This window comes from Piliocolobus tephrosceles, chromosome 8 (assembly GCF_002776525.5).
Source record: "Piliocolobus tephrosceles isolate RC106 chromosome 8, ASM277652v3, whole genome shotgun sequence".
NCBI classification, from domain to species: domain Eukaryota; kingdom Metazoa; phylum Chordata; class Mammalia; order Primates; family Cercopithecidae; genus Piliocolobus; species Piliocolobus tephrosceles.
This window is the reverse complement of record NC_045441.1, coordinates 146,638,670-146,662,355: the sequence shown is the minus strand read 5'-3', so window position 1 is coordinate 146,662,355 and position 23,686 is coordinate 146,638,670. Positions and strand designations below refer to the sequence as shown.

General features: G+C 50.3%; 1 protein-coding gene and 1 pseudogene across 3 annotated transcripts in view; one reads left to right on the top strand and one right to left on the bottom strand.

Annotated features, from left to right (window-relative positions):
- PTPRN2 (protein tyrosine phosphatase receptor type N2) overlaps positions 1-23,686 on the top strand; it is a 984,778-nt gene that overhangs the window by 195,432 nt on the left and 765,660 nt on the right. The gene's annotated exons all lie outside the window — the stretch shown is intronic.
- On the bottom strand, positions 16,773-17,716 carry LOC111551443 (annotated as a pseudogene). Its single transcript, XR_002734366.1, has one exon. The product of XR_002734366.1 is annotated as a 60S ribosomal protein L6 pseudogene (transcript).

Here is a 23,686-nt window from a genome sequence, read left to right as displayed (position 1 = left end):
TGTGGAAGCCCCTTTGCATTCCTCTCCCAGGGGAGTAGATTGCTGAAACCCTGGAGAACTGCATTAACACTTGGAGCCACCACAGCAAGACCTGGGAGTCGATGTAGTAGGAGCTGGCGAAGGGCTGGGCTTTCTGTGTTTTGTCACCTGAACTTGGTGGCTGGTAGGTTGTACATCTACATTTGATGATGGTGGATAAGACTGGGGATTGAAGGGTCAGTTTTCTTCCAGGTTTAATGTTTGAGCATTGGGATGATGGACAGTGTGTTCAGCTATGCTTTCTCCAGGTTCATGTCCCCACTGGCCCCATCTCCTGCACCCATCCATAGCTATAAGCTCCCCTGACCCCACCAAGCTACCTGGAAAAGTACATACCCTGGTCCCGAAGGGAACTGGATGAGTGAGCCTGGATGAATGGACGCAGCCCCTGCACCATGGGAGGAGGGAGGAGGGGCATGGGAGGAGGGAGGAGGGGCATGGGAGGAGGGAGGAGGAGCACGAGAGGAAGGAGGAGGACTATGGGAGGAGGGACTCAGGGCATGGGAGGAGAGAGAAGGGGCATGGGAGGAGGGAGGAGGAGCAGTGGAGGAGGGACTTGGGGCATGGAAGGAGGGAGGAGGGGCACGGTAGGAGGGAGGAGGGGCTTGGGAGGAGGGAGGAGGGGCACAGGAGGGATTCAGGGCACAGGAGGAGGGAGGAGGGTCATTTGAGGAGGGACTCTGGGCATAGGAGGAGGGAGGAGGGGCCCGGGAGGAGGGAGAAGGGGCACATCTGCTCATGTAGGAAATACAGTAGAGCCCTCTTCCTGGAGTTCACCACGGGGGAGACGCACGAGGTCACCAACCCATCTTCTTCCTGGAGACTGTGGAAATTTAGAAACGGACTTGAAACTGTTTTCTGGTATCACGTAGCTCCTCAGTAGCAGGCCTGAACTTGTACTCTTCTGTATGCCAGCATCTGTAAACTTTGAGTAATATCTAAACCCCATTAAAATGGAAAAATTGTGTGGACCTCCTTTGTCGACTTAAGGCATTATTATCACTAATGTAATTTTTTAAATCACTGAAAGGAAACAAGGTGTGGAATTTCATGCTGGATTTTAATTAACAAGAATGTTTTATGGATGCCCAGTCAAACTTCTGATTTTCCATTTTATCTCCAAACAGCTTTCTTTGGTTGCTATATAATGAGATTTTAAAAATAGAGGCCAATTCTACTTCAGTTGTTGCACTTTCACCCTTAATGTTTCTTCAAATCCTTTCAAAATCTGAAATGTCATCAGAGGACATCTTCATCGGTTCGTACGAAACCTTTTCATTCCAGTGGTGTCTTTCTTGCCTTAATTAGTTGGAACTCTTGTCCAACTAATTCCAACAACTGGAATTGTTCCCAGAATTTTATATTAAAGTAGCGTTTGTTACAGTGGGACTCACATCGTGTGGTATAGCTGGTTTACACCAAAGATGTTTAGGTTCTTGTCTGTGTTATCAGAAGAGGACACATGGTTTCATATTTATTATTCCGTGTTTCAGGGGCATTGGTGGGAGTGTGGAATGGAAAACTCAAACATCAGAAACTCCATTGGGGAGGCTGATACACCGAATGGAAGTCACAGTAGCGAATTCTTCTGTTGTGAGGGCGGGCAGGTGATTTTACCGATGGACGCAGCCCGCATGCTGCCGAGGTGTGCACTGACATCTAACTGTGTTTGGTGGGCCCTCTGACTCGCGAAAATGTCTTCTGGAAATTAGTATTTCAGTTTTGGTACCTTTGGTAACTTTTACAGAGTGCATGTTCAAGGATCAAATTTAATCATTTATTAGGACATGACATTTTTTATTGTAAACACAGACGGGTGTTATGCACAGAGTTGGTAGTGATTTTTGATGAAGGGAAGGTTCATTCCCTCCCACAAACACCCTTCTGGCTTCATCCCTCCTGTAATACAGGGTCTCTACATTGTACTCATCTGCTTTGGCTTCAGCAGTAACACCCGTGCCTGTTTAAGCACACTCTTCCTAAGTGTCTGGCTTTGTGTACTTCCATTTGCATGCAGAGATCTGTAACTGTTAAGGAACCCCTGCCCTCTCGCACTGTGGATAGTGTCAGTGACTACCTTTCACTGAGATCGGCGGGAAAAGCCTTTGGAAGTTGGGTGCTGCCTCTGGTGTCCTGCGTTAAGAGTTTACAGCCCGTGGTCCCCACAGCCCGGCTGCTTCTGCCCCGTGTTGTTTGTGCTCCTGAGAGACGTGTTGGTGTGTGGCCGAGACGTCCTTTTGGTTTCCAGGGTACCATAAATCCTCAAAATTAATGGGCAGCGCAGGCCCTTAGCAGCTCCTCCTCCAGTGCGGTGACCTCCAAATGTGGCTACCTGGGTAACAGCAGACAAACAGACATGCACGTCAAGTACCTTGAGCGAGCCCAGCAGGATGTGATACATTGGTGCATGCGAATCATGAGTGTGTGAGGGACATGGATGACCAGCGATGAGACAGAGGATGCACGGAATGTTTCAAGCAGAGTTTAAAGTTCTCCTCTCCCTGAAAATGGTCGAGGTTCTCAACAGGAAGTAACCATCCAAACAGGTGGCATTTTCAAGTCAAGGACTCAAGTGAAAAGAGTTCCTTCCGTGTGATCACCCTTTCCGGAGCATAGTGGTTCTCACATGCCAAAGGGTTTAAAATACTAATGACGACATTACATAATTCTGTAAAAAAAAGTCATTAAAATCACAAATTGGCCATAGTTGTTTGCTGCTACCGTGTGCCCCTCTGAGACATACGTGTGTGCGAAGGACACCTGAGCAGGTGGGCTCTTGTTGGGGTTTCTGTAAACCCACACCCTGAGACTCTTCTGCAACTGAACACAAACGCACACCTTTCTTTCCTGGCCGCTTGAAGTTCTTCTACCCTTCTGGTTTGACGACTTTAGTTTTATCTTGACTTTTGAACTTCAAATTTAATTTCTGACAGTAAAGCTGGATAATTTTAAAATATCCTTTCTCGGAATCCCGGCAGGCTATTTAAAGTCTTTGATTCCATGTAATTAATAAGAAATTGAAAGGGCAGTCCATGGCAAAACTCTGCACTTTAAACTGGCAGCCACAAAGCATGAGGGCAATCTCTCCTTTGGAAGAGTATACTACACTTTAGAATGTTAAGTCCACGCTGTTTCCCATTTTGTTTATAGGGATGATATTATGGGCATGATTGCTCTGTTCTGAGGCAAATATTGGCCCCGGGGATTATATCAAATAGATACATTCACTAATAGAAGCGCCTGACCCTGCGTGCTGCTTTAGCCTCTGATCACTTTTTTTGAGTGAGTTACAAAAATAATTCTTCAGAATAGTTCTTCAAAGTCTGTTGAATAAGAGTTTTGCATGAGGTGTGTCTTTTGAACTCGTTGGACGTTAGCTCAGGAGGTGGGTCTTCAAGGCCCCTCATGCGTTAACAGGAACATTAGTGGTCTCCAGGCATCATGCCTCAATGAACGTTAATGTACTGTGAGATACTGACGGAGTGTGCCGTTTATCAATAGGCTGTAAGACAGAGGTCCCCAACCTTTTTGGCGCCAGGGTCCAGTTTCCTGGAAGACAGTTTTTCCATGGACTGTGGTTGTAGTGTGGTTTTAGAATGATCCAAGTGCAATACATTTATTTGCACTTTTTTCCAACTCATTTGCCACTCTAACGCCCACTAATAGGGTTTTCATATGCATCTGCAAGTGATTGATTGATTGTGATCTCTGTGCAGTCAGACCTCTCTGCTCATGTTAATCTGTGTTTGCAGCTGCTCCCCAGCGCTCCCATCACCACCTCAGCTCCAGCTTGGATCATCAGGCATTGGATTATCGTACAGAGTGTGCGGCCTGGGTCCCTCCCATGCACAGTTCACAATAGGGTTTGCACTCCTGTAAAATCTAATGCCACCACTGATCTGACAGGCAACGGAACTCAGGCAGTAATGCTTGTGTGCCTGCTGCTCACCTCCTGTGTGCCCTGGTTCTGGTACTGAGTCATGGCCCGGGGGTTGGGGACCCCTCCTGTAAGAACAGAATGGGGTTGGAAAAATTGTTTTTGCAGAAGACAGATTTATGCATTTCTTTCCTTCATGGCGACTTTCTGAGGAGAGGAGAGAGGAGTGGGGAGGAGAACACTCACATTCATAGGACACTTTGCAAATTCCGTGCTGTTTTACCCCTAAAAGTGAGTGAGGTTGTGTGGCTTTCCCAGGACATGGTGGAGGGGTCTTCAGCCCAGTGTGGTGGTGCAGTGGCACCGTCCTCCCGGGTCCTGGCCTCCTCCACGTCCTGACCCCCAGGGCTGTTCATGGAGGGGAGTTGGAGTCGTGAGGCTGTGCTGAGCTGTGTTGCCCAGGTAACTACACGTGTGCCCACCAGAGTGGACCTGTGGTGGGTCTTGCCCACCATTTCTCTCCTGACTGTGGCTCTCAGGGTGCTTTGGTGAGAGAATGTGACTGACACCTGCCTTAGGACTAGTGATATGGTTCGGCTGCGTCCCCACCCAAATCTCATCTTGAATTGTAGCTCCCACAATTCACACGTGTTGTAGGAGGGACCCAGTGGGAGGTACTTGAATCATGGGGGCGGATCTTTCCCATGCTGTTCTCATGATCATGAGTAAGTCTCACAAGATCTGATGGTTCTATAAGGGGGAGTTTCCTTGCACAAACTCTCTCTCATCTGCTGCCATGTAAGACATCCCTTGCTCTTTCACCATGATTGTGAGGCCTCCCCAGCCATGTGGAACTGTGAGTCAGTTAAATCACTTTCCTGTATAAATTACCCAGTCTCGGGTATGTCTTTATCAACAGCATGAAGACAGACTAATACAGTAAATTGGTACTGGTAGAGTGGGGCACTGCTGTAGATACCCGAAAATGTGGAAGCGACTTTGGACCTGGGTAACAGGCAGGGGTCAGAACAGTTTGGAGGGCTCAGCAGAAGACAGGAAAATGTGGGAAAGTTTGGAACTTCCTAGATACTTGTTGAATGACTTTGCCTAAAATGCTGATGGTGATATGGACAATAAAGTCCGGACCGAGGTGGTCTCAGATGGAAATGAGGAACTTTTTGGGAACTGGAGCAAAGGTGACTCTTGTTATGTTTTAGCAAACAGACTGGCAGCATTTTGCCCCTGCCCTAGACATTTGTGGAACTTTGAACTTGAGCAAGATGATTTAGGGTATGTGGCAGAAGAAATTTCTAAGCAGCAAAGCATTCAAAAGGTGACTTGGGTGCTTGGTTTTATAGGGGAAGCAGAGCATAAAAGTTCAGAAAATTTGCAGCCTGACAATGTGATAGAAAAGAGAATCCCAGTTTCTGAGCAGAAATTCAAGCCAACTGTGGAAATTTGCCTAACTAACGAGGAGCCAAATGTTAATCCCTGAGACAATAGGGAAAATGTCTCCAGGGCATGTCAGAGGTCTTCACAGCAGCCCCTCCCATCACAGGCCCTGAGGCCCAGGAGGAAAAAGTGGTTTTGTGGGTTGGGCCCAGGGTCCCCATGCTGTGTGCAGCCTAGGGACTTGATGCCCTGTGTCCTAGCTGCTCCAGTTGTGGCTGAAAGGAGTCAATGTAGAGCTTAGGCTGTGGCTTCAGAGGGGGCAAGCCTCAAGCCTTGGCAGCTTCCACATGGTGATGAGCCTACAAGTGCACAGAAGTCAAGTACTGGGGTTTGGGAACCTCTGCCTAGATTTCAGAAGATATATGGGAATGCCTGGATGCCCAGGCAGAAGTTTGCTGCAGGGGTGGGGCCCTCATGGAGAACCTCTGTTAGGGCAGTGCAGAAGGGAAATATGGAGTTGGAACCCCCACACAGAGTCCCTACTGGGGCACTGCCTAGTGGAGCTGTGAGAAGAGGGCCACTGTCCTCCAGACCCCAAAATGGTGGATCTACCGACAACTGGCACCACATGCCTGGGAAAGCCTCAGACAATGCCAGCCCATGAAGACAGCTGGGAGGGAGGGTTTACTCTGCAAAACCACAGGGGCAGAGCTGCTCAAGACCATGGGAACGCACCTCTTGCATCACTGTGACACAGATGTTTGACATGGAGTCAAAGGAGATCATTTTGGAGCTTTAAGATTTGACTGCCCTGCTGGATTTTGGACTTACATGGGGCCTGTAGCCTCTTTGTTTTGGCCAATTTCTCCCATTTGGAATGGCTGTGTTTAACCAATACCTATGCCTCTGTTATATCTAGAAAGTAAGTAACTTGCCTTTGATTTTACAGGCTCATAGGTGAAAGGGACTTGCCTTGTCTCAGATGAGACGTTGGACTGTGGACTTTTGAGTTAATACTGAAATGAGTTAAGATTTTGGGGGACTGTTGGGAAGGTTTTAAAATGTGAGGACATGAGATTTGGGAGGGGCCGGGGCAGAATGATATGGTTTGGCTGTGTCCCCACTCAAATCTGATCTTGAATTGTAGCTCCCACAATTCCCATGTGTTGTGGGAGGGACCTGGTGGAAAGTAATTGAATCATGGGGGTGGGTCTTTCCTTTGCTGTTCTCCTGATAGTGACTCAGTCTCATGAGATCTGATGGTTTTATAATGGGGAGTTTCCCTGTACAAGCTCTCTCTTTGCCTGCTGCCATCCATGGTAGATGTGACTTGCTCCTCCTTGCCTTCCACCATGATTGTGAGGCTTCCTCAGCCATGTGGAATTGTGAGTCCATTAAACGTCTTTCCTGTATAAATTACCCAGTCTTGGGTATGTCTGTCAGCAGCATGAAAAAGGACTAATACAGCTAGGGGGTCCCCATCCACCTGAGCCCCCATGAACCTCTCGTGAGTCTACTGACTTTGGCCTTCTTGGAGTCTTTCTGTTTCATCTGTGCTGTTTCTTAGTAACCCCGCCCCACCTGTGGGCTGTGCTGTGAATTTGAATTTGGAGTCTTCTCCATCTTTGTCTGTGCTGTTTCTTGGGAACCCTGCTCCTCCTGTGGGGTGTGAGTTTGAATTCGGAGTCATCTTTGTCTTTCATCTGTGCCATTTCTTGGGAGCCCACCCAACCTGTGGGCTGTGAGGGTGAGTTTGGCTTCGGTTTCTGAGGATGTAGCTTTTCCTTCCTGTGTAACTAGTGTGACTCTTTGTCCCTCCCTTCCTTCCCTCCCTTCCTTTGTTCTTCTCTTTGCTTTCATCAAACATTTACTGAGCAGACACCATCTATAAAGGTGGGTCTTGGCTGCCACTGCCACAGAGGCGTGCTGCACAGCAGAACCACTTTCCCTATGCCAGTCCTCCTGCCAATCCCAGTCACCCCCACCTTGCGGTCCACAGCCCCCTCTGCAGGCTGCTGGAGGGAGCGTGGACTGTACAAGCTCCTATGTGTCCTATGTGTGGACACCTGACCTGCTATTCCCCACTCTGGGAGCTCTCCCACCCTTTCCAGGCACACAGGGCCAGGCCTGGCCAGTGCAGTCCCTGTCCTAGCCCAGCGCTTCTCACCCCGCACCCTGCCTCACCCTGCAGGAAGCTCTTCCCCTCAACAGCTCCAAGAGACAGGAGTACCTGCAGATGCACTGTCAATAAATACTTATTAATAACAAATTCACAGATGACAGGGCTGGGAGCGGGGTCTTCTCCCCATCCCATTAAAGTCCCACTGATGGTAACAGCCACCAGCCTTTTCTGGTAAGAATTTTGCCAAGTATTCTATATGTAATATCTCAGCTGTTACTAATACCAGTGCTGCATGGAAGGAATTATTATCCTCAGTGTATTGATTAAAACACCTCTTCGACAAATGTGCCTGCCTGAGCCCATAACTAGGAAGCACCTGAGCTGGATGTCGACCCTGGACCCTGGAGTGTGCTGGACTCCAAAGCCCAGGAGTTTTGCACACTTGCTTTGGAAACATGGTGATATCAAGGCAGAGAACCAAGAGTGGGGTTTTCAGCATAACTGGATGAGGACTGGGCAGCTTGACTCAGGACATTTACAATAGAGGGGCCTGTGGGGAGCAGCTCACTGTGGAGAGAGGACAGGGGCTGAAGCCATCCTTGGACGCAGGCCTGTGGTCACCATGAGCACTGGGGCCTACAGTTCCCCTTCAGAACCATTGCTGTGTTTCTGTGGAAAGGGAGCTTAAGTCCCTAGTAGGTCCAGGGCCCTCCTGCACCAAGAAGGAGGTGCCTGGGAAGCCTCTGACAGCAGGTGGGGCTTGCAGGCCCCTGTAGGAAAACTCATGCCCTGGGGAGGGAATGTCAAGAGCTGAGGGGACAGCCTCCAACCATTGTGTTAAAAAGCCATCGTCAAGGTCAAGGGTTGTCCTGAGGCCAATAGGTTTTATTTGCTTTTGTGTCAAGTTTGTTAAGGTTTGTGTGCAGTAAAATACAGTTTCTAAGGGCACAGCTGGGGGACTCAGGAGGAGGTGTACAGTCCCAGAGCCAGGGCCAGGACCAGCCATGTCACACCCGGAAAACCCGGAGCTGGCGCCAGGACTGGCCGTGTCACACCCAGAAAACCCGGAGCTGGCACCAGGAGTGGCTGTGTCACACCCGGAAAACCCGGAGCCAGCATCAGGACTGGCCATGTCACACCTGGAAAACCCAGAGCTGGCACCAGGAGCGGCCATGTCACACCCAGAAAACCCGGAGCTGGCGCCAGGAGCGGCTGTGTCACACCCAGAAAACCCAGAGCTGGCACCAGGATCGGCTGTGTCACACCCGGACCACACAGAGCACTTCCTTGCCCTCATGGATCTGGTTCTGTGCTGCTGTGTCTGTGTTGTAGCCACGGGCCCTGCGCTGTGTGGGCCGTGGGGGAGGCTTCTGCCTGCACACTGCCCCTGAACATCCTCCGTGTGGGGCCGTACCAGCAGCCCGTCGCTTCTTATTGCCAGGTGGCATCCCTGGAATGGGTGTAAAAAAGTCAACTCTCCAGCTGTGGATGTTTGGATTGTTCCACTTTTTGGCTATCGCGCGTACGCGTAAAGCTGTGATAAACCACCGATGCTGGTTTCCTGTGAGCCCCATTTTCTTTCCTCTTGGGTCCATGACAAAGCCTGTGATTTCTGGGTCACAGGGAAACTGTGTGTGCATTTCCACCACCAGGCTGAGCCGGCCACTTGCCTGCCTCCTCCCTAGCGCTCTGCATTGCTGGGGTTTCCTCCCCAACCTGTGGATTTGTGGTGGTGTCCAGGTGGGGTTCTCCTTTGCTTATGCATCATGGTGCCGGCTGTCCCTTCCTGCACTTACTGGCCGTCCCTTGCTCTTCTTGGGTGAAGACCAATACATTTTACCTTTAACTCTTTTCCCACAACACATTGAGATTTTATTAACACACATGCACCTCATTGCTACCAGATTCATGATGAAACAGGAGAGTCCCCTGACTCCGCTGGCAGGACATGTGATGGGGGTGTGGCTCATCTGTTTGGCTGCTGCATGCTCAAAGAGCATTAGGGAAGGGGGAACACACAGACAGGCAGGTGCAGGAGCCGGGGCGAGTGCTTTGGGCTCTGGTCCTGCAGTGGCATCTAGGGGTGGGGTGCCCGTGATGCCCAAAGCCCCAGTGGGCGCGCTACAGTGTTCTTTTAGCAGATGCCACCCACAGATGGCTAAAGTATTAACCAGCTCAGTGCCCTGTTCATACCCAGGTTCTTATCGGCATCTAGGAAGAATCAGGTCACACGGACAAATTGAAGGATGGTAAATGTGAGGGCTTTTACTGCTGGATGGAGGTGGCTGTCAGCAGTAGGAATGGGGAGCTGGAGAGGGGATGGAGTGGGAAGGGATCTTCCCCTGGAGTTCGGCCGTCCCACAGCCAACTTTTCTGACTGTCCCCAACCGAGCCCCTCTTGACATTCACATGCTCCTTCTCTTCTCTCCTCCGACACGCCACTCTTCTGCTCCTCTGCTCTGCTGCTTGTGGCGCCTGGGGCTTGGCGTTTGCATGGGTGCAGGATAAGCAGGCATGGGAGGCCAAAAAGCAACATTTGGGCACAAAGACGGGAATGCCTGTTCCCATTTAGGGCCACAGGTTTCCAGGCTTGAGGGCGGGGCCTTTGCCAGGGAACTACCCTCTTCTACCCAGTGTTTTTCTGCCACCTGCCCGTGTCAGTGACGCTTTTCTCAGAGAAAACTGTCGTTGCAATGCATTTAACATTCCATTGCACTGTCCACATCCCTGAGATGGCTGGGTTTGGCCACTCCTGGAGCTCGGGCCTGGCTGCCTTGCACACTCTCCTAAAACGTCTGCCCCAAGACACAGCAGCCTCGTCTGCTGCCCACATTGTGCCTGTGTCCTGGGCGCTCTGTAAATATTGGCTGAATGAGAGACTAAATGAGCAGTGAATCACATGACAAGCCCTCTGCTGATGCCCTGTGGGCACCTCCCTGGTATAATTCCGGTGAGTTGGGAGCTGTGGAGAGGCCCAGCGCTGCTAGGTTTAGGCACCTTTCTGACTTCATGCTCTGGTCGGCCACTGCCTCTCGTATTCAGGGTCTCACTGCCACGTGGAGCAGCTGAAAGCTGGTTTCCCCCACGAAATACATCTGCGGCTGAGGCTCGGGGCTGTGGAGTTTCTCGTCTGTCTTTTCCTCCGTGCCTCAGGCCACCATGCTCTGTGTCTTTAAGCAGGAAGAGATTTTAACCCGACCCTTTATTATTTTCCGTTTACATTTTCCAGTTAAAATTGTTAAAATTTACATATAGCAGAAATCCATATACTTTAAGTATTCAATTCTGTGAGTTTTGACAAATGCACCCAGATGCAGCCCCTGCCTGTGCTGTGTCTCACAACATTTAAATCACCCAGAAAGTTCCCATGAAACCACATCCCCGCCCCGGAAACGACTTCTCCAATTCCTCGGCATGGGATGCTTGGTTTCTCCAGGCGCAAAGCCTGCTGTGGTGGTTTTCCACAGCGGTGTTTAATCTCTGCCTCCGCCTCCGCCTGTCCGCTTGCTGTGTGTGGATGGTGTGTCTCTGTTTTGAGTGGGGTTCCATTGAGTGGATATGCCATGTTTCAAACCCACTTTCCTGGTGATGGGCTTTTTTCTTTCTTTCTTCTTCAGTTTTTGGCTCTTCGGAAGAAAGTCTCTAAACATTCTTGTACAACCATTTTTCTAGATTGATGTTTTTGTTTCTCTCAGGCTAGTGTCCAGGAGTGGAGTTGCTGTGCTGTTGAGGTGTGTGTATAAGGAGCCGCAGGGTCTGGTTTCACAGGCGTGGGTGAGTGTGTGGGTGGCTCTGCAGCCTTTTCCTGGAGTGTTCTTGGCCTGCAGCGTTGGACTTTTGAGTTGGTGTTTGTGGAGAGTTCTATTTCCAATGGTCTGTCCTGGAGGCGGCTCCCTCCTCCTGACACAGGAGCTTTGCGATTGCCTCTTTGGTGTTTGAGACCCAGCTCTCCCTCTTCACTGCTGCTAGGACCCAGAGCAAACCCCTCAGCTCTAGACTCTGTTTCCTCATTTTGTGGTGGGGATGGTAAGTGCATTTGCCTCAAGGGTCCGAAGGGTCCTCTGCAAGGGCCAGAAGGGTCCGCTGCAAGGGTCAGAAGGGTCCTCTGCATGAGCCCTAACTCCAGCACCGGGTGCGTGGATGTCGTGTGGCCACCGTGGAGCAGTCGTCACACTCTGCCCGTTTCCCTCAGGGCCCAGCCCAGCACCCATGGCGTCTCATCTTCTCATCCATGCATTCGAGAGTTATCCATGCACCAGGTAGGCAGAGACAGAATGCTGGGCTTGGCACAGGCTGAGACGCAGAGAGATGGGAGGGCCCTCCCCACACTCCCATCCAGAGAGGGTGCCCAGAAGCTGCTGGATGAGAGCATCTCCCTTTCCTGGCCTGCACGCTGGCTGCTACTCTGCAGGTGCATGAGCTGAAACAGTTGCTATTTATTTGAATATTTCCAATCCTGCTCCTCCTTCAACTTTCATCCAGTAGGAACTGGCTGCACTGTAATGTAATTCTTCATTTCAAAGGTGGATGAATCACATTAATTTCACAGAAAACAACCATCTCCAAACCCAAAACAACCAAACGTGGGTGCCAGGAGAGACTGTTTGCTTCGGTGGCAGCTGGTCTGCTTTTCCCTCTGAAGATATTAAGAAAAGGAGCTCTTAGTAACCGTGTGTGATACAAAGATGGTCCGTCAGCCTTTGGGCCCACTAGTTTACTAAAAAGAAATATTTCTTTCTTTCAATCAATAGAACTGTACTTGCTGAAGATAAACTTGCTTAAGAACATGCTGGGTAATGCTATGAAATTAATGTTACTTACACTCAGTTGGAATAGAAGTGCCTTCAACCTTTTAGCAAAAGCAAGAGCAAATTATAGCAAAAAAACTCATTTCAGAAGTCATCTTCCTGTAGAATAGGCCGGGCCCCGAGGTCAAGGCATCCATTTGGCACTCTATTTCCATAATGCGATTCCTAAGCGTACGGGCGTCAGAGGGAAGTACATCAGCTGTCACATTAGTCTTATAAATGCCCATGTTAATGCTGATTTACAGACAAGGCCACCTTGGGGGTGTGGCCACAGAAGTTTCCTCTGCATGGAAGTCGTTGATTTAAGACACTGCTGGGTGGAACCCTTGGCCATGCCGCCCTGTGGAACACATCCCCCTGGCAGCCTCCCCATAGTGGCCCTGACCAGTGTTACCTTTGGTGTTCTGGAGTGGCCAGGTGGCCCCAGATCACGGGAGGGATGTCCGGAAGCTGTCAGGTCGGGGAGTCTTAGCAGCCCTGTGTGGCCACTTGGACCCTGGGTGCTGAACCACAGCCTGGAGAACTCTGCCCGTCAGGACTGTGCATGCCTTTTGATTTGTTTGTTTAATATTTTTTTTCCTACACTTAAAGATAATGCAGGCTGTATAAAAAACAGAAATGAAAACCAAAAGGGAGATGCCCGTGAAGCTGAATCAGAGGGTGACTAGATGCTGGGGCTGTCTTGGGGCACTCCAGGGACCAGCGTAGGGGGGACCGGCTCCGGGGACCAGTGCAGGGGAGACTAGTTCCAGGGACCAGCTTAGGGGAGTCCAGCTCTGGGGACCAGCATTTGGGGGACCACCTTGGGGACCAGTGCAGGGTGGGCAGGTGAGACTCCACGGGGACCCGTTTGAGCTGCTGGGGCTCGGGGGCGAGCCTCCCTCTGTGTCTGCAGTGCTCAGCCGGAGGTGCCTGTCCCCAGAAGGTGTGGCCCTGCGAGGGGTCTTCCGCACATAGCCAGCGCCCAGGAGGGCTGACGGCCGAGGTGTCTGTGGCGTGATTCACAGAGCCTCATGCCCGGGGCCGCGACGGACGCCGAGTGCGCTGCGACGTCCAGCTATGTGAGGTTCATCTCTCTCCCTTTCAGAAAATTGCATACTTGGGTTTATATTTCTTTTTTCAATAAGTACTATATCATGAGCATGTCACGTTATCTGTTTTAGAAATATGATCTTTAATGTGTAATTTAATTATTCACCTGCAGCTGGAAATTCCTTTGTTTCTCGATGTCGGATTTTTAAGTAAGTCAAGCACATCTTTGGAAACAAACGGTTTTCAAAGAATAATTTCTATGAATAATTTCCTTAGAACATTCCCCCAGAAGTGAAATTCCTAGGTCCCTCGGTGTGTGCATTTTTGAGAGGTGCTGAATTTTCCTTGTGAGAACTTGCATAAAGTTCCGCTTTCAGTACAAGCGTGAGGTGCTTGCTGCATCACAGGGTCATCAATGTGGATGTTTATTACTGAAGAATTTTAATCGTGTAGAAAAATATGCCTCCTGTTTTGATTTTCATTTCTTATGCTAACTTTATGTTTTCTTTTATGAATTTTGTTGGTAAAATTGTTACAAATGCTTATCAAATACAACATAAAGATACATTTTATTCTCATGTATTTAAAAATCAAAGGTTAAATCTTCATGAAGTGAAATTAATCTTTTTCTTTTGCTTTCCTTTGCTTGTTTAGGAAGGCTTTCTTATTATAGGATCTGATAACTATTCACCTAATTTTTTCCTACCTTTTTTTCACCTAAAGTTTTCCTACCAAAAAAAGGTTTTACTTGAATCCATCTAAGCCATTAGAGATCTGTTTTGCTGTCAGGGGCACTTGGCCGTGTCATCCTTGTCCACACATGTGGGCACGTGTTTCTTTCCTATGCAGTCACATACCTGGTCAAGTTTATTCCTAGGTATCTGAAAATTTTTTGTTATGACTGAGTGAGATTATTTTTTCTCGTATTTCCCAAATGGCAATTGCTGCTACATTTTTACTTTTTTTCTTGCAATGGGCTGCTCTACCAGAACGCTTTCATTTTGATAGTTCATTTGGTTCCTTAGAATTCAAAAACAGTTGCATGTAAGGGCGTTTTAAAAATCGTTAATTTGCATGTAAGGGCATTTTAAAACTCGTTAATTTGGTGTGGTTATTTAGTAAAATCTGAATCTTTGATGAGCATCTTTGGAAGTGGAAGTTTTTTGTATTCCACCTTTGCATGTTGCTTTCTTTCATATATTCTGGTTCTCCCAATCTTTATTTATTTATTTTTATTTTATTATTTTTTTTTTGAGATGGAGTCTTGCTCTGTCACCCAGGCTGCAGTGGCGCGATCTCGGCTCTCTGCAAGCTCTGCCTCCCAGGTTCACACCATTCTCCTGCCTCAGACTCCTGAGTAGCTGGCATTACAGGTGCCCGCCACCACGCCTGATTTTTTTTTTTTTTGTTTGTATTTTTAGTAGAGATGGGGTTTCACCATGTTAGCCAAGATGGTCTCCATCTCCTGATCTCATGATCCACCTGCCTTGGCCTCCCAAAGTGCTGGGATTACAGGCATGAGCCACTGTGTCCGGCCCTCCCAGTCTTTATTTATTTATTTTTTATTTTTATTTTTGAGATGGAGTCTCGCTCCGTCACCCAGGCTGGAGTGCAGTGGTACAGTCTCAGCTCACTGCGACCTCTGCCTCCCGGGTTCAAGCAATTCTCCTGCCTCAGCCTCTCGAGTAACTGGCACTACAGGTGTGTTACCATACCTAGCTAATTTTTGTATTTTTAATAGAGATGGGGTTTCGCCATGTTGGCCAGGCTGGTCTCAAACTCCTCACCTCAGGTGATCTGCATGCCTCGGCCTCCCTAAGTGTTGAGATTACAGGCGTGAGCCACTGTGCTGGCCTCTCCCAGCCTTTAAAAGGCAGTTGTCCTTATGCTGAATCCCCAGTCAGTCACCGCCGTGCATCAGTTTCTCCCGCAGTGCTGAGCACCTCGTTCCCATCGTCTGCAGCGAAGCTCGTGTTCTCATCAGCTTTCGTGTGACTGAGTTAACTCTCCCCAGACAGTTCTGGCCTCGGTGTTTCTGACCCAGCCTCCTGCCCGCTGCGACCACACTGTCCTCTTCATAGACCACCTTCTCACTCCATCTGCCGCCCAGTCAGGTCGGGGACTTCTGGCCTGGGGTGCTGTTATCTTGCTTTTTATGGTTGTCATTTCTTAAGTTTGAGAACACAAATGAGATGCTTTTTAGAATTTACGTTGGTTTCCAACTGTAATTTTTAAAATCTATTTATTTTCCTGTACCTTCAATGTAGGTTTGCCTTTTTCATGTTACAGAATAATTTTGTAGCTCGTATGGTTTTTCTGTTTTGTGTTCCAACTTGTGTGTTTGTAACTATGTTTTCACGTTTTTGTCCTTGTAATGGGAAATGTGTAATCAGGGCTGATATTTACTAATAAACAAATTGGTGAATGAGCAGCTTCCCCTTGGCCCTTTTATTTTCTCTCCTGGACAGCGGGAGGCGTTTCCTCTCAGTTTAGGCGGATGCCATGGGTGGCCTCGAGTCAGCCTGGTGCTGATAGCATCTGCCCAGTGGCCCCAGGTTGGGGGACCCTGTTCTGACCCCCTGGCACCCTCACCGTGTGTTGGGAAATTCACTTTTTGACATTCTTGTGTATTAGGGTTCTCTAGAGGGACATATATATATCCTATTAGTTACATAAACATGTATGTATATAACTTTGTGTGTGTGTGTGTGTGTGTGTGTGTGTATATATATATATATATATATATATATAAAGGGGAGTTTATTAAGTATTAACTCACATGATCACAAGGTCCCACAATAGGTCATCTGCAAGCTGAGAAACAAGGAAGCCAGTCTGAGTCCCAGAGCTGAAGAACTTGGAACTTGGAGTCCCATGTTCGAGGGCAAGAAGCATCCAGCATGGAAGAAAGATGTAGGCTGGGAGGCTAGGCCAGTCTAGTCTTGTCACGATTTTCTGCCTGCTTTTATTCTGGCCATGCTGGCAGCTGCTTAGATGGTGCCCACCCAGATTGAGGGCGGGTCTGCCTCTCCCAGTCCATTGACTCAAATGTTCATTTCCTTTGGCAACACCCTCACAGACACACCCGGGATCAAGACTTTCCATCCTTCAATCCGATGAGGTTGACACTCAGTATTAATCAGCACACTCGAGTTCCTCTGGACCCCACACAATTCCTGCCTCTTCACCTCTGTCTGGCAGAGCTCTCCTCCTAACATTACAGTTCCTGTGTGGCCACAGCAAGGAGGAGGACTTGAGGATGGTGGGGCCCACCTAGGCCTTGGGTCTCTGAGGGGCCTGCAGGGGAGGGGGCTGAGCGCTGTGCCTCCTCCCTGGGGAGCCCCCTGCTGCTCTGTGCCTTCGTCCTTGGACGTCCCTGTGCAGCGGAGCGTTGGCTTGCTGGTTTCCACACCTGTCATTTCTCAGTTACCGTGCAGGCGGGCCGGGCCAGGAACTAACAGTTTCATGTGAACTTGACCTAAAAGTCCACACCAAGCTTTTCTTTTTTTTTTTTGTAGTTAGCTATTTAATGAGGTTCTTAAGACATTTAGAACACCAATTTGTGAGGATAAATTCCATTCGTCAGGGCAAAAACAGATCGCAGGTAGCCCTGGAGCTGAGGAACAGCTTTGATTTTTGGTAGAATTTGTGAGTCCACAGCTTTCTGATCAATCTTGTGCTGCTCTGTAATCTCGTATTTCTCTTTCTCTGTTTCGAAGATCTCACCTTCCTGGTGTCTGAGCTTCCACAACTTCTTCTTCTTGAAGTAAGCATCAGTAAGATGTTTTGGGATTTTGACATTGCTGATATCGATTTTGGTTGAGGTGGCAATGACAAATTTCTGGTGCGTTCTTCGTAGAGGAACTCGATTGAGGACCAGAGGTCCAGTCACAAGTAACAAGCCACTAGCCAGCTGCTTCAAGAAAACCACCCTCTTGCCCCTGTGGCGTCCAGTGAGGATGATCAGAATGGTCCCGGGGGTAATGCTGGCTCGCAGTTTTCTCACGTGCTGACTGAAGGGTTTTTTGCCGTGGCTCAACAGCTTTCGAGGCACATCTTCAGTAGGATAATATCTAGGCATTTTGCGAAGTTTAACCACCCGGGTACCGCCGTTCTTGTCACCACCAACTGGTTTTGTAAAAGTTGCGAGAACCTTCTCCTTCTTTTTCTTTTCAACCTTGGATTTAGCAGCTGAGTACTTCCTCTTGTACATGGCCTTTCTGGAATACATGGCAGATCGGGAATACCTGCCAATTCCTCTGACAAGGACAGGGTTGCGGCTGCAATGGGGCTTCCCCTTTTTGGGCTTCTTAGCCTTGAGGTTACCCTTTTTCACCTTGCCACCAGCATGAGCCTTCTTGGCTTCGGGTTTCTTCTCTTTAGTATCTGGCTTCTCAACTTTTTCACCCGCCATCTTGCAAGATGGGAAAGAGAACTAAGGTTTTGGCTTCCACACACCAAGCTTTTCAAAGTGTGGCTGTGAACTTCCATCATGTATGGAAACCCTACTTCATCTACCCGGTCATCACTGTGATCCCTGTTAGCCCAGTCAGTGATGCTGGTAGGAACATGATTTTTTCTTTTTCAAGAAAGTTTGGAATGAAAGCTTTAGGTAGTCTCTAAGCAAAGCCAAGATTTGCTTCTTTGAAGTCAACACCAGAGGGGCCTCCCAGGGAAGCTGTGGCAGCCATTACAGGGTCCTGCTTCTTTCCTGATAGGGATGTTCCAGGCGGGTTTAGCCTGTTGCCGAATATCCCAGGAGGCCAGTGCAGGAGCCTCTTGAATCAACCTGTGCTGTAAACGCTTGCCCTGTTGAAGTTATGGAATTACAGGACAAATTCTCTGACTTAGATACGCAGTGGTGTGGACAGTAAAGCCTCATCAATCAGGTTCGTATTAAAATGCTCGGTGGCTTCTGGTGCTGGTCAGATATTGTTCATTCCTTAGCTCAATTTGAAGGTTTTCCTCCTCTGGGAAACTTGCAGAAGGGAAAGTCAAACTCAGAAATTTGGATCTTGAAACAGGAACACGGCCCTAAGTTAAGGTGGGAGCAGATGAGCCATTCCCAAACGCTGCTGCCATGGTTGAAATTTGTAAACCGTCTGGAGAAACGGTCCGTATAATTGAACCTTTTGCAAATGAACTCATTATGGAGAGAGCTGCATCTTAGAGAGGAATGACTGAACAACCAGTGGGCTCTGGGCCAAGGAGGTCAAACGACTGTTCCTTCATTCCGATACCCATGGATGGGTTCAAGAGCTTATTTTTTACTCTCTGGAAAAAACTAACATTAATAGAGCTTATCCCAGACCACTTGGGGCTACTTTCGAAGGACAGAATGCCAAGGCTCGCTTACAATGTAATTTTGTCATCCTTCGCCCGTGAAGAGCGAACCCAGGGTGAATTAAGCAGGCGACTGACATGCTCCCCAGGAGCCCCGCACGACTCCAGCACAGTGCGAGCGCCACTGCCCAGCCTCCCAGCTGGCCGCCTCCATCCTCTGAACCACCAGGTCCTCCTGCCCCCGATGGCTGTGGCCTTTCCTTTTCCCGCCATCGAGGATCTCCAAGCACCACAGGGCTCAGGTGAGGGAAGTCAGCAGCTGTCCAGCATAGCTTCTGTATTTTACAGGCGAGAACACGGCTTGGAGCATCGGGGGCTCATGGCCACATGGGGAGTGAATGCCTGTGTGTGGACTGGAGCCCTGACCGTCCACCTGGGGCATCTGTCCCACGCCACACTTCCCAGTTCAGCTGCCGTAGCAGCAGGAGCATGCTTGTGCCCGGGCCAGTTGCCTCCGAGTACCCGGGCTGGTTGACCGAGGAGTAGTCAGCCCTGTGGGTGTCCCTGCAAGCTGGGGCATGAGTCCTGAGCTTGTGTCTCATTCCAGAAGCTGTTGCCTTTCCTAGGACTCTTCTGATGCAGAGGTCAGTGTTTCTGCCCGAACCCCCAAGCTATGCTTTTCCAGTCCTGGGTGCGCGGGAGCGGCACTGCCCAGCTCGGATGGGGTTATGCAGCAGAAGCACTCCCTGGAACTGGCAAAGGCACCGCTTTGCTGTTTCGAATCCTATTTGCTTTCCTTGTGGTGTCTTCGGTTATTTTCACGGTTTATTTCCATTCACAATACCCCTGGAAACAGAAATCAGCTAAACGACAGCAGCTTTGGATCTCTGGCAACCAGAATCAAAGACAAAAAATTCAGGAATGAGAACCTTGGCCGTCAATGGCGACTGATTTCAGAAATGGAAAATGTCCTTAGGACAAGTCCCAGCAAACGTGACAGAAGAACCACCCACCGTCCACGGCCCCGCGTCCTTCCAGCCATGTGCACCTTGGACGGGGGCTGCTGGAGCTCCGTGTTTGGGGAAACGAGGCGATGTGGGCTTGTTCCTCGGTTGCCATGGCGATTCCTCATTATCTCCAGTCACAGAGAGAGCCGTGTGCAGGGTGTTGGCAGCTTACACATGTGCTGCGGCTTCTCTCAGGGATGCTGTGTGTGTGTGTGTGTGCACGCGCATGCATGTGTACATGTGCATTGGGCTGCGGCTTCTCCCAGGAGTGCTGTGGGTGTGACTGTGTGTGCGTGTCTGTGCATGTGCATGCGTGCATTGGGCTGCAGCTTCTCCCAGAGATGCTGTCGGTCTGTGGGTGTGTATGCATGCATGCATTGGATTGCAGCTTCTCCCTGGGATGCTGTGTGTGTGTGTGTGTGTGTGTGTGCATGTGCATGTGCATGCATGCATTGGGCTGCTGCTTCTCCCAGGGATGCTGGGGGTGTGGCTGTGTGTATGCATGCACGCGTGCACTGAGCTGCAGCTTCTCCGAGGGATGCTGTCGGTGTGTGGGCGTGTGTGTATGCATGCATTGGGCTGCAGCTTCTCCCAGGGATGCTGTGTGTGTGTGTGTGTGTGTGTGTGTGCATGTGCATGCATGCATTGGGCTGCTATTTCTCACAGGGATGCTGTGGGTGTGGCTGTGTGTGCGTGTGCATGCGTGCATTGGGCTACTGCTTCTAGGGATGCTGTGTGTGCGTGTGTGTGTGCACGTGTGCATTGGGCTGCCGCTTCTCCCTGGGATGCTGTGGGTGTGTGTGCATGTGCATGCATACATTGGGTTGCAGCTTCTCCCAGGGATGCTGTGGATGTGGCTGTGTGTACGTGTGCATGCATGCGTTGGGCTGCGGCTTCTCCCAGGGATGCTGTGGATTTGGCTGTGTGTGCGTGTGCACACGTGCACTGAGCTGCAGCTTCTCCCAGGGATGCTGTGGGTGTGTGGGTGTGTGTGCATGCATGCATTGGGCTGCGGCTTCCCCCAGGGATGCTGTGGGTGTAGCTGTGTGTGCGTGTGCATGCATGCATTGGACTGTGGCTTCTCGTAGGGATGCTGTGGGTGTGTGGGTGTGTGCGCACACATGCATTGGACTGCGGCTTCTCCCAGGGATGCTGTGGGTGTGTGGGTGTGTGTGCACGCATGCATTGGGCTGCGGCTTCTCCCAGGTATGCTGTGGGTGTGTGTGTGTGTGAACATGTGCACTGGGCTGTGGCTTCTCCCAGGGATGCTGTGGGTGTGGCTATGTGTGCGTGTGCATGCCTACGTTGGGCTGCGGTTTCTCCCAGGGATGCTGTGTGTGTGTGTGTGTGGGTGTGTGTGCATGCGTGCATTGGGCTGTGGCTTCTCCCAGGGATGCTGTGGGTGTGCATGTGCATGTGTGCATTGGACTGTGGCTTCTCCTGGGGGTGCTGTGGGTGTGTGTGCGTGTGCACGCGTGCCTTGGAGCGGACTCCACGCATGCCAGTTCTAACGTGCTTCAACAACACCTGATCTCTGCCGGAGCGCGTGCTGTTTCCTGTCACTCCAGCTGATTGATCTGAATATCAGGGAATTGATGTCATGTGATTTCTTTTGTAGGAAGAGAGGGAGGAGAGACAAAGGGAAGAGAAGGAGAAGGGAGGGGTGAGGAAGGGAAGAGACGGGAAAAATCATACCCTTGTTGGTTGTAAGGAGCACAAAAATTGCCATTGTCAGAAGTGCTGATGAGGTCTACCTCCAGACCCGCTGGCCTCCAGAGCCCTGGGAAATTCCCACGAACCGTCTGACGCGATGGAGACTTTGTGCTGCGAGTGTGGCTCACGTGAGGCACTTGCAAGGCTTGTGTGATTCCTAGTCCTAATTTGGGAAACGCTTTTGAGTCTGGGGTTTTTGTAGATTGTGTGTGAAGAGTGAAGGCTATTTATTAAAATAGTGTGGAATAAACCACCCAAATTAACCATTACTTTAGGGTGAGAATGTGTGTGTGTGTGTGTGTGAATGTATGTTGTATGTGCATATGTGTGTGTATATGAATGTGCGTGTTGTGTGTGCACGTGTGTGTATGAATGCGTGTGTTGTGTGTGCACAAGCGTGTGTGTGTGTGAATGTGTGTGTTGTGTGTGCACGTGCATATGCGAGGGTGGTTGTATGTAGTGAACCTGTTGCTGTTAGCTGCTTGCTCAGGTGTGACTATTCTCATGCCGCTCTCTTATTTCTGTTTTGGTAGAAGTCAAGTGTCTGTGATTTTCCAGGCCACAGTCCTTGGCAGGGTGTGTATTTAGAGGTAAACATGCCTGGAGACCTCCGTGTGTGGACAGAGAGAAGGGAGGAGCCCAGGTTATAGGTGATGGCCCACAAACACGTCCAGGGCTTGGACGACGACTTCGCAGCTGTGCGAGCAAAACTCCCGGGATCTGGTGCTGGGACGGAGAATTACGCGTGGAGAGCCTCACTCTCGGTGTGTCAGCGTGAAGTCTGATGTTTAATTGAACATCTGTCTGCCTTTAATATGAACCTCATTATTAAACTTACATGTGACTGTCTCTGCTTGTATTCTCAGATCTTAGGAGATATTTAAAAAATTGATTTATAAACCAGAAAAAGAGACATTCTTGGTCAGACTTACCTGAATATGAAGTGATGATGGGGGCTCTGCAGACCCTGCTGGGGGAAGCATGGCTAGAGGCAGCGTTTTTGGTCTTAAGGAATTGATTTGGTTCCCAAAGCCCCATTGGCTAGAAGGTCACTGACTATGTCATTGTTCACCTTTCAAAGAGAATAATGAAACAGCATCCGGCAGGAGACGATGTCTGGGGAAGCGTGTGTGTGCGTGCCCATGTGCACGTGTGTCTGCGCACATGCGTGTGTGCTTGTCTACCAGCCTGCAGTCCCCTCTTCTGTTGTATTCTAGTCCACTGTGATCAACACCAGAGGCTCCTCCATCCACTCTCTCCATCGGCCGCCTCCTCTCCCTAACTTGCCAGAGGCATCCGTGGAGACCAGACACTGGGGTTCCTGAGCTGCAGGCCAGCCGCTTTCCAGGCCCTTGCCCTGCCCCCTCCCCGACCTCTCCTGGCTCTCTCACCTCGGCGCTCTGGAGGCCGAGCACCCTGGGGCACCCTGTGTGTCTCACCTCGGAGCTCTGGGGGCCGAGCGCCCTGGGGTACCGTTTGTGTCTCACCTCGGAGCTCTGGGGGCCGAGCGCCCTGGGGCACCCTGTGTGTCTCACTCCATCAGCATGTGTGGTTCTCTCCTAGGCAGGTGTGCTGGGTTACGTCTATCTGGGAAATATGACGCTCAAGACTGGGTGAGGCCCTTTCAGGTCAGGTGGTCAGGAAAGAGCTCCCCAGGAACTGTGTGCAGGCTTTGACGGGGCGGCAGGACCTCTCTGGTCAGGGGATGAATTCAGAGCCGTGGGCTGAGTTTCACTTGTGTGTTTTGTTTTTTCCGAAATTGGGCTCGCAGTGGCTCCAGTGTGGGTGTGACTTAGTTCCAGAGGCTCTGGAGGAGGCAGCCTCCCCAAGCAACCGAGCGTCCTCCCGCGGCCTCTCGGGGCCCCCAGAGCGTCTTCCCGCAGCCTCTGGGGTGGAGGCTCGGTGAAGGCCGGCGAGCTGCTGTCCACGGTGCTGGCCGTCTGGCCCCAGGGAAAGGGCTTTCGAGAGTGGTGCTCCATGGATTCTGTCCCCCTCGGCTTATGATGCGTGGTGTGCAATCCTGCGGAGACACCTGGGGCCCCCTCTGTTCCACAGATCATGGGGACCAGGGCCACCTACAACATGGTGACCTGAATTGCGATTGTCTCCAGCGATGTCATTTTGAGACTTCTCTTTAATTCTGACTCTTAATTCTGAGTCAAGGTCCCCAGAGGGACGGTGACTGAGTCAGTCCCATCTGGGGCTTTGGGGCTACTGCCCCTGGGATGTTTGGGCCCCAGAAGTGAACACTGACCCTTGCAAATCCTCAGGACTTTCGGACCCCTGCCTTCTCCTTGCAGACCCCTGCCTTCTCCTTGCGGACCCCCGCCTTCTCTTTTCGGACCCCTGCCTTCTCCTTGCGGACCCCCGCCTTCTCCCTTCGGACCCCCACCTTCTCCTTTCGGACCCCCGC